This window comes from Amphiura filiformis, chromosome 8 (assembly GCF_039555335.1).
Source record: "Amphiura filiformis chromosome 8, Afil_fr2py, whole genome shotgun sequence".
In the NCBI taxonomy this organism is placed as follows: domain Eukaryota; kingdom Metazoa; phylum Echinodermata; class Ophiuroidea; order Amphilepidida; family Amphiuridae; genus Amphiura; species Amphiura filiformis.
The window spans coordinates 21,040,156-21,053,145 of NC_092635.1; the positions used below are offsets into that span (position 1 = coordinate 21,040,156).

The following is a 12,990-nucleotide window of genomic DNA, read 5'->3' on the forward strand; positions in this document are numbered from 1 at the left end:
TAAATTTTGTTGTCTTGACCATATTTGGAGCATTATTATGGATTCAGGTGTGTATGAAGCTGTAAAGGATAAATGTCAAAGTAAAGGAGAAATGGCACAAAAATGTCACTTTTCATGCTGGTTACCATGGTGATAAAAGACATTGACTTTCAGAGTTAAGCTGTTGTTGTCATTTATGAATAATGGAGCAAAAATGAGAACATGGAGTAGGACACTTTTAACATTTAACTGCAAAAGTACTTTGTGTTTGAAGCATGTTGTGACAATGGAGGTAGTGACATTTAGTATCATTTGTTAGCAATGAATTTTTATTTTTCTAAATTTTATTTCATAATGTATTTCTGTTTGCTTGTCAAAGGTGCAGCATGACAATTTATTAAAAGACCATTTTTGTCTAAAAAATCAAAGATGTTTTTCTCCAAAATTATATCTCAATATAATTAGCACCTGTCCCTTACGGTGTACTAACACCATTCTCCAACTAAAATCGGGACTAAAATAATGGTATTTATACTTTTATATCATGAGCATTTGCTTGAAGCAGTGGCATTCATAGGGGCAATTGATCTGAAATTTTTAAAAATCCCAAATTGCCGAAAAACTGCCCCCCCCAATCATGGTCGGCGCCCCCCAATGTGATGACTCACGCTACGCCACTGATATGTGTCAAGGTATTGAAACTATAGTGACATCAATATACTGATGTCACATATTACATAAGAATCACAAGACCTACTGAAAGAGCTAAACATTTCCCTGCAAATCGTATAAGTATGCAAATTGTGTTGATAAAAATCTTTCATTATTTTTAGAATATTTCAAAAATAAATAAAAAAGGGTCTTAACCAGCATCACTTTAATTTCACTAAGAGTGTAGTGTACTGATATGCTGCTACCCATGGACCTCCACACATACAAAAAACACTTTCAGTGTTTGCATGTCGGAAAGAATTCAGTGCTGGAATGAAAACATGCCTGTACATACAGACACGGAGATCAAAAGGACTAAAAATAATTTGATCGATTGAAAATAATGCCTGAAGAAATGTCACAATAATTCAAGTTGTTGTCGATAAACCTAGCAGCGGAGCAGTGGTGTTCATTATATTCTGTTGGCTGCTGTATTTTATTTTGAACGTGGAAATATGGTCATGTATAAGCAACTGATATGGCAATAGATGGGGAATCTTTAAGTTTAACAAATGAGCAAATATGAAGTAGAATATACATCAAATTGAAGCCAATAATATTTTGTCACGTTTTCATACTTATGGGCCAGTGCGTATTCTAGAAATAATAATGAAGGCGTGCACAGATGCATGTACCTGTACAGATGCCTTTAATTGTTAAGCATCCCATACACACACATACTTTTACACACACCCAACTTGTCAAGACCTGCAAACGAGGACCTACAACGTTTTCCTTTCGAATGAGGACTGTGCTCATTCGAAGCTAGTCTCCAAACCGTGGACCCATCTGAATTTTTTGTCTGCTTGTTACTATCCAATCAAATGAGACATGGTTACATAGGCCTACACTAGCACTGGCTTCTGTGCTGTACTCTGATATACCTGTATGATGATTTTCCAACTGTAGGATAGTTTTGTGATGTGCTGAGAAGGTTCAGGAAACTGTGGATGTCCTTGGTTGCACTTGCAGGGTATCCTCGGTTGCTCTGCTATTTTTGTGTGTACATCCTCATTTTTAGGTCTTATACCATAATTTATACCATAAAATATACCATAACCAGTGGCGCATCGTGGCCGCCTCTAACCCGGGGGCTGAAGAAGAAACAATTTTGCCGCCCCTTCCTTAACAGCCCGAAAAGGTTGACCCATTTTTTTCACGGTCGTTTGAAAAAGTGAAGAGCAAAAAAAAAAAAAAAAAAAAAAAAAGGAATTTTTGCTAGCGTCCTAAAAGCAACCTTTTTTCAAATTTTTTATGCTTTTCAATTTGTTGCGCCCTTTTTTCGTTGCTAATTCGCTTTTGCCGCCCCTTCGTTTTTGCCGCCCCTGTTTTTGCCGCCCCTTCTTCTTCCGCCGCCCCTTCGTTTTGCCGCCCTACTTTGACCCCCGGGGCCCCAAAGCCCCCCAAAATACGCACATGATAACCATATAAATATGGACAAATTTCTCAGGAACGACATCAAAACTTCAAAGAATATATTACCATACCATGAATTCATGAAAAATTGTCACTAAAGAAAGTATTGTAAAATATAACCAAATTTTACGATACCGCATGCAAAAGCTAGAACAGTTTTATTTCTCAATCCATGCAGCCAAGTCCTATTGTCAAGCTGTTGCTTCACATCAATCAAGTTGATTATCAACACATTATACACAGTATCCTTACGTGTCCGATACACAGAAACAAATTCTAGGATTAAAAACCCTTTTGTCTGTAACCTAGAAAAAATATATGTCTGCCATATTTTGCTTTGGTGTATTAACAGGTAAATAAATATACTTCTCGTCTGCATATTAATTGCAATACAAAAGGCAAATATTTTAATTAAATTTTGGGAATTTACACTTTTGGTGCATTGTACTTTTTGCAAAAGGAATTACAAATGAAACTTAAACCATATTTTGCTTAATTGCATATTTAGGATTGGGAAATATTTTGATAAAGAGATAAGCAAATTGTAATGGAGTGAAAGTATGGCTCATGTCCAATCTTCAATCTTGAAATTAAAGCAATTCCGTGCATTATGTTTCCATAGGTGTTTCAATTAATTTTTTATTATTTTCATATTTTATTCAAATTGTTTATTCTAATCCATGACATTTTTTGTTTCTTTTCTTTATTCCATTTTTTCTCTCTTTATTTGTTTGGGTAATTTCATTTATAAGAAAGTTGTAAATGTAATAAAATAAGTATACCCCCACCAGCACTCACAAAAATGATATAGTTTTCATTAAAAATCAGTTCGGTAAAAATGTCCCAATGCATACAATGCCAAGAAACCATTTTTTCTCTTTTCTAACACTTAGGTGCAGCTCCTGTTGCAGGGACTGTATTTTATAGAGGAGAGCAAGAATGATTGTTCTGATACCATGGGTATGTAAGAATGATGTTTAGCTCATCTCGGTACAATCATTACACAGTCTTTATTTTGTCTTGCTCATTTAATGTATAATACAATGAGATGAAAACTATTTAGCAGACCTCAAAAGATGCTCTAAGCAGCTCTGTTAAACATAATCCTCCTAAACTAGCTCTTCTAAACCTCTCCTAAGGGACTTCAGGAGAGGGGTTTACAACTCTATACCTCATCAAAAGAATGCCCTGCTTCTTCATTATGTCATAACCAGTTAGACAAACTTTGATACTCTTTCATGTGAAATCTAACATGCCTGAAGTACCATATGAATTAGTGGTTTTATAATGGATTGCTTCAGCGGAGGGAGCGTTATCATCCTCATATCTGCAGACTGAACCAATCCTGTCCTCTAGGTTTCTTAGTCTGTCATTCAACCCAGGGTTGCATGACATAGTATTTAAAACCAGGATTGTCAACAATTTTTATCCAAATCGTAAGTCTAATATCCAAAAAGTCTCCCAATTGTGTTCTTTGTTGTTGGCTTCTTTGGGACATTAAATTACAAGAAGCTGCAGGAATGTTTACAATTACAAGTCATCCAATATTTTTCTAACATTGATTTCTATAGGACAGACGATTGTCAAATGTCACAGAGAAAATCTTTAAAAGTTGTTTAATTAGGCTACAAAATTGTGGGTTTGGCAACCCCGTTTCAGACCAAGGGGGTAGGCTAGAGAGCACACCATCATGTTCAAGAAGCCTGATTTTCACTGTAAGGAAAAAAAAAACACCCAAAATCTTTATATTTGGGTGGTTCCAGGGGTGCTTTTGCTGAACTTAGCAAAGAAATTGTCCGATTGAGTGGAAGAAAGCACCCAAAATATTAATAGTGGGGTGCTTTTAATGCTATGAGCAAAGAAATCCTTCAATTAGATGGCAGAGAGCACCCAAAATTTTAATAGTTGGGTACAGGTGCTTTTCTGACATTTTCTGTGAAAAACCCAACCCCATATGTCTAGGGAAACAGACCCCACCCACCCCAGGTATAAATGTTGTCTTTCTACTTGAAAATGAAACCCAAAGTGGCCTTTGCAAAGGCTATTTAGCACTTCACAGATTCTGTGAATATAATAAGGAAATTTAACAAAACTACTGACCATTGACCATTTTTAGCAAGATGTAGCAGCTTCGCGGCTTTTGTGGCTCGTTCTAGTGCGTCATCATGGATAACCCTGATTGTACCTCAGTGTAGAGGTCACTCCATCTTGGTTGTTGTTTTTGGAATAACAAGATTACTCTATTCTCACCCTTTCACATTTGAAATAGTAACCGCCGCATTATATTTACAGTACACACGGTAAGCCTGTTGGCCCAGCAATCTCGGTTTACACTCTATTCTTCTTACCACCGTCATTGTGAAATTAATACTTAGATCAAGTTTATTAGGGGAGGAAAATTAAGTTAAAGTGAGGCGGCTTGAAAATTGGTCATCATTGGTTCAGTCAAGACATATGTGTTAGTTTGAAAAGGCAAACGTTGAGCAAAGTAACATGATATGTGTGCAGGGCCAGATTCAGGATTTGAAAAAATGGCACTCTATGAGAGGGTAGATGTGACTGAGAGGAAGAAGTCACTATCATGTGTACCTGAAATGGGATGCTTTTGAAGATATTAATGGAACATTTTGTGGATTGCACAGGGGAATTAACAAATTGTATGGAAAATGTTAAATTTTGCCACTAAAAATGATCAATTTCATGGGAATTTGCACCATCTGAAGAAAAGAGAGTTTGTTACATTAAACAATTAAAAAGGAGAGCCATTTTGACTTGGGTTTACATCAAATTGTACAAAGCAATATATCTCACATGTACATTGTTGGGCCTTGGTAATACCTCTTGATCTACCCTACCCCTGGCAATGTATACCTTGCAATGAAAGTTTCAAGAAGATGTAGATGTTGCAATCCTGAAAAAATTGTTTTTTTGATCAGGAGACAATATGTCAAAACATGGAAAACTTTTAATACAGGTTCACTTTGACTTCAACTGAAATGTGAAGTGAGCATAAAAGTGAAATGAAAATGAAAAAGTCAATTTTTGGATACATTTCTCATAAAAATATGTCACAGAAACTTCATTTTCTGACAAAAAATGCAAGAGTCATTCCCAATTATTAAGTATTACTTTAATACATGTTGAAGTGCAAAAACAACATGCCTGCTACAACAGATTGTGTCGGTACTTAACTAACTACAAAAGAGAGGATTTATTTTTACAAAGTTTTGAACACACCGAATCAAAGCATCAGTTTCTTAAGTACACCTCTGAGCATCATGGCCTGTTTACCTATAAAGCGATCAAAGGAAAAAAAGGAGAGAAATAAAAAGGCGTATGAAGCAAGTTACCCTGTGACAAGGCGATATTTAGCACAGATATAACTCAAACTCCGGTATGGCTCATATAACCATATCAGATGTTCAGGAGACAAGCTTGGAGATGACATCCCCTACTCGTATTTGGTATACTACTTTTATTACATAGGGCCCTACTCGATTTAATTGGGGAGCTAGACAATGTTCAAACTTAATTTGTTCCGACAGCTGGATTGGTTATGTTCTTCATGTTTGCCACACTTCAGGAATTCAATGTAGTTCTTCAGGAATCCAGTCACGTGAGATTGAGATCTTTGGAGCATGTGTCTTATGAGCATGCTCGGTGAATCTTACATTAACTTGATGTATTGCCGGGATGTATTATCAAGAAAGGTTCAAAAGAAACCTCAAAAGTAGTTACAGATTACACACACAAAAAAAGGGTTTGTCTCAAAGCTTGTGCGCGCGTTTGTTAAATCACGCACTTTGAAGAAAAAGAAATGCAGAAAAAATTTTTATTTCAAAAAACAAATTTTTTTTTAATAGTTTTTTCCGGAAAAATTCTGTGAAAATTAGATTTTTTTCCTCAAAATACCATAAAATTACCAAGTCAGGAAAAAAAAAAAAATTACATTTTAGCATTTGTTTTCAAACCGCTCGTGAGCTTTGAGACAAACCTTTTTTTTTGGCCTTATCCATGTTATCTACAAAGACACTTTAACACTTTTCTGTGTAAGTTTTTCTGTGTAAATTTATCTCTTGTAAAATGAAAAGGCTGAAAATGTTTCAATTCTAACCTATTTTGCCAAACAAATCTGTGAAGTAAGCTTAAAACAAAGCAGAATCTCACTGGGTCTCATGAAAGAACATAGGATTATCCACTGAAATTATGAGTAACTCAGGTTAAAGAAGATATAAAACGAACAAAATACACACTAGTCCAAACTTTATATAAGAAGAAATAAGTTATTTTTGTACAAAAAAATGAAGAAATTCTTCTATTATCCTATACAACTGCATGTGACACAAGAACAACCCAACCATGTTCCCAAACATATCGGGGCTATGCATAATATGATTAAGTTACTGATGTCAGAATGGGTGAAAAATTAGCTGTTGCAATATTGAGTTCGCCTTAGGCTGGGGGCTACCAAAACAGACCCAAGTATTGAATTTCAGTTCATTATTGGGTCACTATGACCATGATATTGTTCTCAAGATCAATTTTTTTCTTGCTATAGGTTTGGCATGATATTTTAAGTGTAAGTAATAATGTTGCGGTTCAAGTCAACCGCAAAATATGTATCAACAAGTTATTTTATGCATGCCAGAGGTGCTCTCATGACAAACATGTGTAAGAGAAACACTGTCTTTTCACACATAATGTGTTTTCATTCATGTTTGCCTCCTTCATATTGACAAGTTGAACAGCGCTGAGAACAAGTATTTGGCCTGACTAAAAAGTGGTAAGGCTTACTATTCAAATGAGGATGTTTCTTGTTGCAGCCTCAGCCTACCACACATCCATACCCTTGTTTTCCCTATCAAAACCAGTGGCGTTCCGTGGCTTCTCCTACCCGGCAGAGGCTGGAGAAAAGGTGCAATTTTGCCGCCCCCTTCAACATCCTGAAAAGCATTTTTTTTTTTTTTTTTGGTGGTTTGAAAAAGTTAAGAGCAAAAAAAAAAGATAATAACACAAGCAACCTAAATAAATAGTTTTCAAACATATTTGACCATTTTCCGCCTTTTTCTTTAATAACTGTTTTTGCCACTCCTCCTTCTGCTGCCCCTTCCTTTTTGCCGCCCCTGCTTTTACCCAAAGCCCCCCCAAATACATGCAAGAAAAATGAGATTTAGTATTATTGGAAACCACTAAATCTTATCATTAACCACATGAAATATTAGTCTTGAAATGAGCTGTGTTTGGCTTGTAAAAAGCAATAGTTTATTGTCTTGGGTATGGTTAACTGCATAAATGAATACGTAAGGGCAATATATCATTTTGGCATAAAATTTAATCAAAATACTGTGCAACTTTGCCAACAATGCCCGAAGATAAAACGGTAACATAACACACAGTGTTTTCACACCAAAACTAAAGCTACGATCAACACAAAAGCTAGTCCTCATCACATTGGAGTGATGTTCAAGGTCACTCCAACAACATAAAATCAGCATTTCATAACAATTGCTCATCTTCCTTTAATGATTTGTCTTTTAAGTGTCAAGTTATTATTGTAGTTTGGCACCAAACAAAATAAAATAAACAGTTTTGAAATATGGACTCTATTTCTAGATCTTTGCTATCTACTTGAGACAGTCTTTGTTTTCCCACACTTAAAACAATACAAATATCATTTAGTACAATAAAACAAGGTAAATGTACCAATGAGCTCAGAAAAATACACTTACGACCTGGAAGAAGAAAAATAACGGCAGCACTTGAGTATTTAGAATAACACCTCTAAGCAGTATCTTGATAGTTTTTGATTGGCTATTGCAGATTGGATGTGCCCTGCATGAGATGAACCAATTAGTCAATTGCCAGATTTTATCTCAAAATGTTTTTAAGTGTTTCTCTTCTGTCTCAAGTTGGATGTGATATTCTGCCAGCTTCTTACATCAAGAGCCTCTATTTTGTCTCAAAATTGTCTTTTTGAATCAGTTCTCTATATTAAAGTAGAACAAATAGGCTTTGTTTGTTTTTCCTTTGTAAATACATTGTTTACATATTTCAATATGGAGGCTTTATCTTTCATCTCCAATGTCTTAATTAATATTGCAAATGTAAGATAAAATTTAATTATATTTCTAGTTCAGCTCTGTTGCTGTATTATTGGAGTAGTTGGACAAATTGGATTTGTATGTTTGCTTTAATTGTATATCTAGGCACATTTCATATGTAAATAGTTAAGTATTTTTCTTTTGTCTCAGAAGTATTAATTTAAACATTCAACAGTAGATTTATTGTTTTCAAGTCCTCCGTACGAAACAGGAGTGGGAGAGCAAAATGCTCTTGTCTGTATGGCATGTTTGTGTTAACAACTATTAGCAAATTAATATCTTTGGGGTCGTCCAATATTTTGCCATTAAAAACTAAACATGTGTACACATGAAAAATGGGTAAAAAATTAAAAATGCTCCGATTATGATAAAATTGATCTGAAATTGTTCCGCTAGGAAAAACATTTTACCCAAAGAATAGTTTGCCATATCTCAGGTGTTTTGTTACCTGGGTTTAGGGCAAAAAAGTAACAAACCCATTGAATCATGTTAACCATATCCTATTTTGTGATGTTACCTAGGTAAAAAAAAAACACCTGAGGTATGGCAAACTATTCTTTGTTTAAAATGTTTTCCAAGTGAAACAATTTAAGACCAGTTTGATTAAAATTGGAGCATTTTTTACTTTTTCCCCTGTCATGCCTGTGGAGACCAAAATTTGACATTTGATCTTAATGTCTATCAATTTTGAAATTTGACCCCTATTCCTTTTTTCTCCTTTTTTGATATGTTGATGCGGATGTCTTTTAGAGAAACTTACAACAAAAAACATGGATGATCCACTTTTGTCTAGCTCAAATGTCAATTAACTTGTCTATAATTGTTTCACTATTTTCCGAGCTAAATTGGAGTGATATGAAGTTAGTTCTACTTTGTTTTCTTTCTCAAAAGCTGTTGTCCCCATAGTACTTTAAATACCATATGGAGAGAAAGTAAAATGGCTTAAATTGCTCCATGGGAGTGGCATTCTGTTTATTGTTTCCTACACAGCAAATCTCCACCAGTGCAGTTCTGGAACAGAAGAAAAGCCATTATCTACTGTCCCAGTGCTGGACCAGGAATGAGTCAGATAAAGTGATAAAGTGAGCGCTAGCATTGGAATCATAAGACAAAGTTGGCCACAATTGGTTCAATATGGTGTGGCACTTACGGACTTACTATTGTAGCCATAGCTGGTCCAGTTCTGACAGGACTTATGTGTTGCTCAGTGCTGGTGCTTGCTTTATCTTTAAAGCCTATTCAGTGATACCAGTGGTGTAAAAAACTTTACATCGTTTACAAATTTCCTGAGAATGAAGAATAAGTCATTAAAATTGTCATTAGGTATTTTTGCTTTAAACATTTTGCAAAAAAAGAGGAAAACAGCAGTATTGACAAAGTTGAACCCCATTCAAATACATGGAGTTAATTTCTATACTTTTATGTACAGATTCATGTAAAATGTCTCATTTTGTCTTTAATATATGGCTTTCGGCTTAACCACTAGCAGGCTATGTTAGCACATCTATGAGGCTGTTGAAATCTGAATTTTTATGATTTTTATGATCCTCTGGATGAGCAAATCACTGAATAGGCCTTAAGTGGCTTGATGTGGCCCTTTGAAAAGCGCCCAATCATAGTGTTACTTTGGCTGGATCGTATGAAAGCCTTTTCATCTGGTCCATTCCGCACCAACATATATGTGGCCCATCACTGGCACAGTACTGGGCCACATCAATAAAGTTCCCTGTGTATCTCCTACTTCCAAATATAGTATAAAGCTAAAACAAAATTTTCACAGCCTTTTTCATCATGCTTATTTAGCTATAAATGTAAAATAAATATGTTGGAGTATTTCTCAGAATTACCATACAATTACACAGATAAAAGGCAACATTATATTAAAAAACAAAAACAGAAAGACAAAATGTGTTAAAGCATGAACAATCAAACAAAAAATTGTAATTTTCTGCTATCATACTTGTATTGCATCTTCATTGATTGGCATTATTTATATTCTAAATCATTCTTTTATATTTAAGAAAATTGCTATTAACTTTTATCTTGAATGCCAGGTAAATTACACAAATGCTGATTAATTTACTTACACTAATCAGCATTTGTGTTTAAAAACATGTTTAAATTGTTCCAACCTCTGCAACTTAAGGAAATATTTTTAATATGCAAACGTTAATGCCAGTCCAAATCCAAGTACCCACCCAGTCAATCCATTTAACCCTTATAAGAATAAAACTCACACATGCTCTTGAGTATCAAAAAATCAAGTCCACTTGACAGACACGACTAATATGCACCCGCACTTACGCTTCAGTCTAAAAACAGCGTCTCCTTCTACGAATACGCAAAGGGAGTAAATTAAGGTGCTTCCTTGTGGATCATACAAGCAAGTGAAAAGGGTCATTTGTCGATGCAATCAATATTAATATTTCAAACCTTTTATCGCTACCATTTTAAAATCGAACGTATGCAGAAACCCACGATCAGATTAAATTGATATTTTTCGAGATATTCACGTTTTTTGTTGCCTGAAACTATGCAATATTTTAAATTAGAGGCTGGTTTTGACCGTCTTTCCTAAATCCATTTTAAGTGACAAGTGACTCAATTTGCTGGATCTGATCACAAATGAGTACGCAAAGAGCGTTCTCCATAACCATTCTGCAAATATACTTGGCCTCTGTCAGTGCTAATGGCACAGCACTCACATACCTAGCTAGACTATTCAGAGGTGAAGTGTTATTCATGTTTTTGGACCACTTCATACTCTATATATACCTTGGTACGAGGTTAGTTTCATTCATGCTCCCTCACACCCCTGGGGGTTAAGTTCAGTGATGAGTCATCACATGCAACTCTGCATATTTTACGCAAAAGTAGTATTCATTTCCTGTATGCACTTCCTAGCATTCCATCTCAGTTTCTACCTCACCTGCTTGCTCTCGCCTGCCTTCCTCTCTCCCTCTCACCTGCATGCGTTCTTCTCTCCTCCATTTTCTCTCAATATATTCATTTTCTCTTACTATTCCTTCATTTCTTTCATTTTCTTGCTGTGTTGCCTCTTGCTGTCCATCTCTTGTTCTCTTATGCAGATTGTTATTCTGTTATCATCTTCTCAGTCTCACCTATCATGCCTATATGCCTTCCTCTTTTTTTCTCCCCTTCATTATTTTTCTCTCTCTCTCTGTCTTTATTTTCCCTTCCAATTTTTATTTCTTTCTCTTTCCAACTCAATTACCTCTTTGCTCTTTTCTCATTCTCTCTTTCTCACCTATACACCTTCCTCTCTTCCTTTTTTCTCCTAATCTGTTTTCCCTCCCAATCTTCATTTCTTTCATCTTTCTCACTCTTTTACCACTTTACTGTCCAAAATCTCATGTTATATTGCAGTCCTCATGCTTCTCTCTCTCACATACCTTCCTCTCTCTATCTGCACCATCTCCCCATCTTCTCCATTTTCTCTCCCTATCTTCATTACATTCTCTGTCTCACCCTTCTGCCTCTTGATGTCCATCGTTTCTTTCTTTCTCTCCTTATTCAGTCCTCTCTTCTCTCTCCTTGCTCTTCATATCTTTTCCCTCTTTCACTCATTCTCTTTTCTTCCTGCACTCTCTTGCTCCCCTTTCCTCTTTCTTTATCCTTCCTCTCCCTCTTCCCTTTCTCTGCTTATTATGGTTTCATTTTGTTCAGGTGAGGCAGAATGGTTTAAGAGGCCCCAGATCTACAGACCAATGTACTAGATTAATGAAGTGAATGAGTGGAGTGGTCATACCTACAGCTATATTATAGTTTCTGTCACAGCCTGGGAAACCAACTACTAGTACTATGCAAGCCACCAACATGTGTAGGAGTATAGCATAATAAAATTGAGTACTCTGGCTCTGTTGGGCTATGCCCTCTCACATCTTGTCTTCGGTGTTCGACCCCCTTCTAAGTATCTTTGACAAAGACTAAGCTAAATACTGCCAATTTAAAGGCCTCAGCTTTAACCTCTAGATCAGCTCTGAGGCCATCCTGCATCTTGGGCCAATGTGGAGAAATTGTATCTCTGATATAAGAAATTGATTTGATTTCTTGTAACTTGATTTCAAATCATTACAACTAAATAAAAATATACAGGCATAATTATTCACAATTGCTTAGTCATGCTTAATGCTAAACACCATTTGCAATGGGAAGCAATGCCCATGACGGGTAAAAGGCATTTAACCTATTTAATGAAGAACACAAGTGTTAAAACAAAGTGGTTCAAAGTCACACCAAAGCACGATGCATGCTAATGGTGCATGAAATTGGTTAGTTGAATTTTTCACATTTTCAAAAAGTAAAACACTTTTTCACATGATAGCATGTGCCAGGCAATTTGACGAACTATACTCCACTTGACAGGGAGCTGGATTAGTCATGTTAGTTACTAGTCCAGAGACACAGTTTTTAAAAATTTCTATCTTCAGCTGTTAGAAAAATCCTATTTTATCTTCAGTGATAGCAAAATACTATTTTCAGCTGATAGCAAAATACCATCTTCAACTGATATCAAAATGCTATCTTCAGCTGATATCAAGATGCTATCTTCAGCTGATAGCAAAATGCTATCTTCAGTAGATAGCAAAATGCTATCTTCAGTAGATAGCAAAATGCTATCTTCAGCTGATAGCAAAATGCCATCTTCAGCTGATAGCAAAATGCTATCTTCAGCTGATATCAAGATGCTATTTTCAACTGATAGCAAAATGCTAAAATGCTATCTTCTGATAGCAAAATGCTATCTTCAGTAGATAGCAAA

At 35.6% G+C, this 12,990-nt stretch overlaps 1 protein-coding gene across 1 annotated transcript in view; it reads right to left on the reverse strand.

Moving 5' to 3' along the window:
- LOC140158792 (repulsive guidance molecule A-like) overlaps window positions 1–12,990 on the reverse strand; it is a 253,981-nt gene that overhangs the window by 95,962 nt on the left and 145,029 nt on the right. The window lies entirely within an intron of this gene.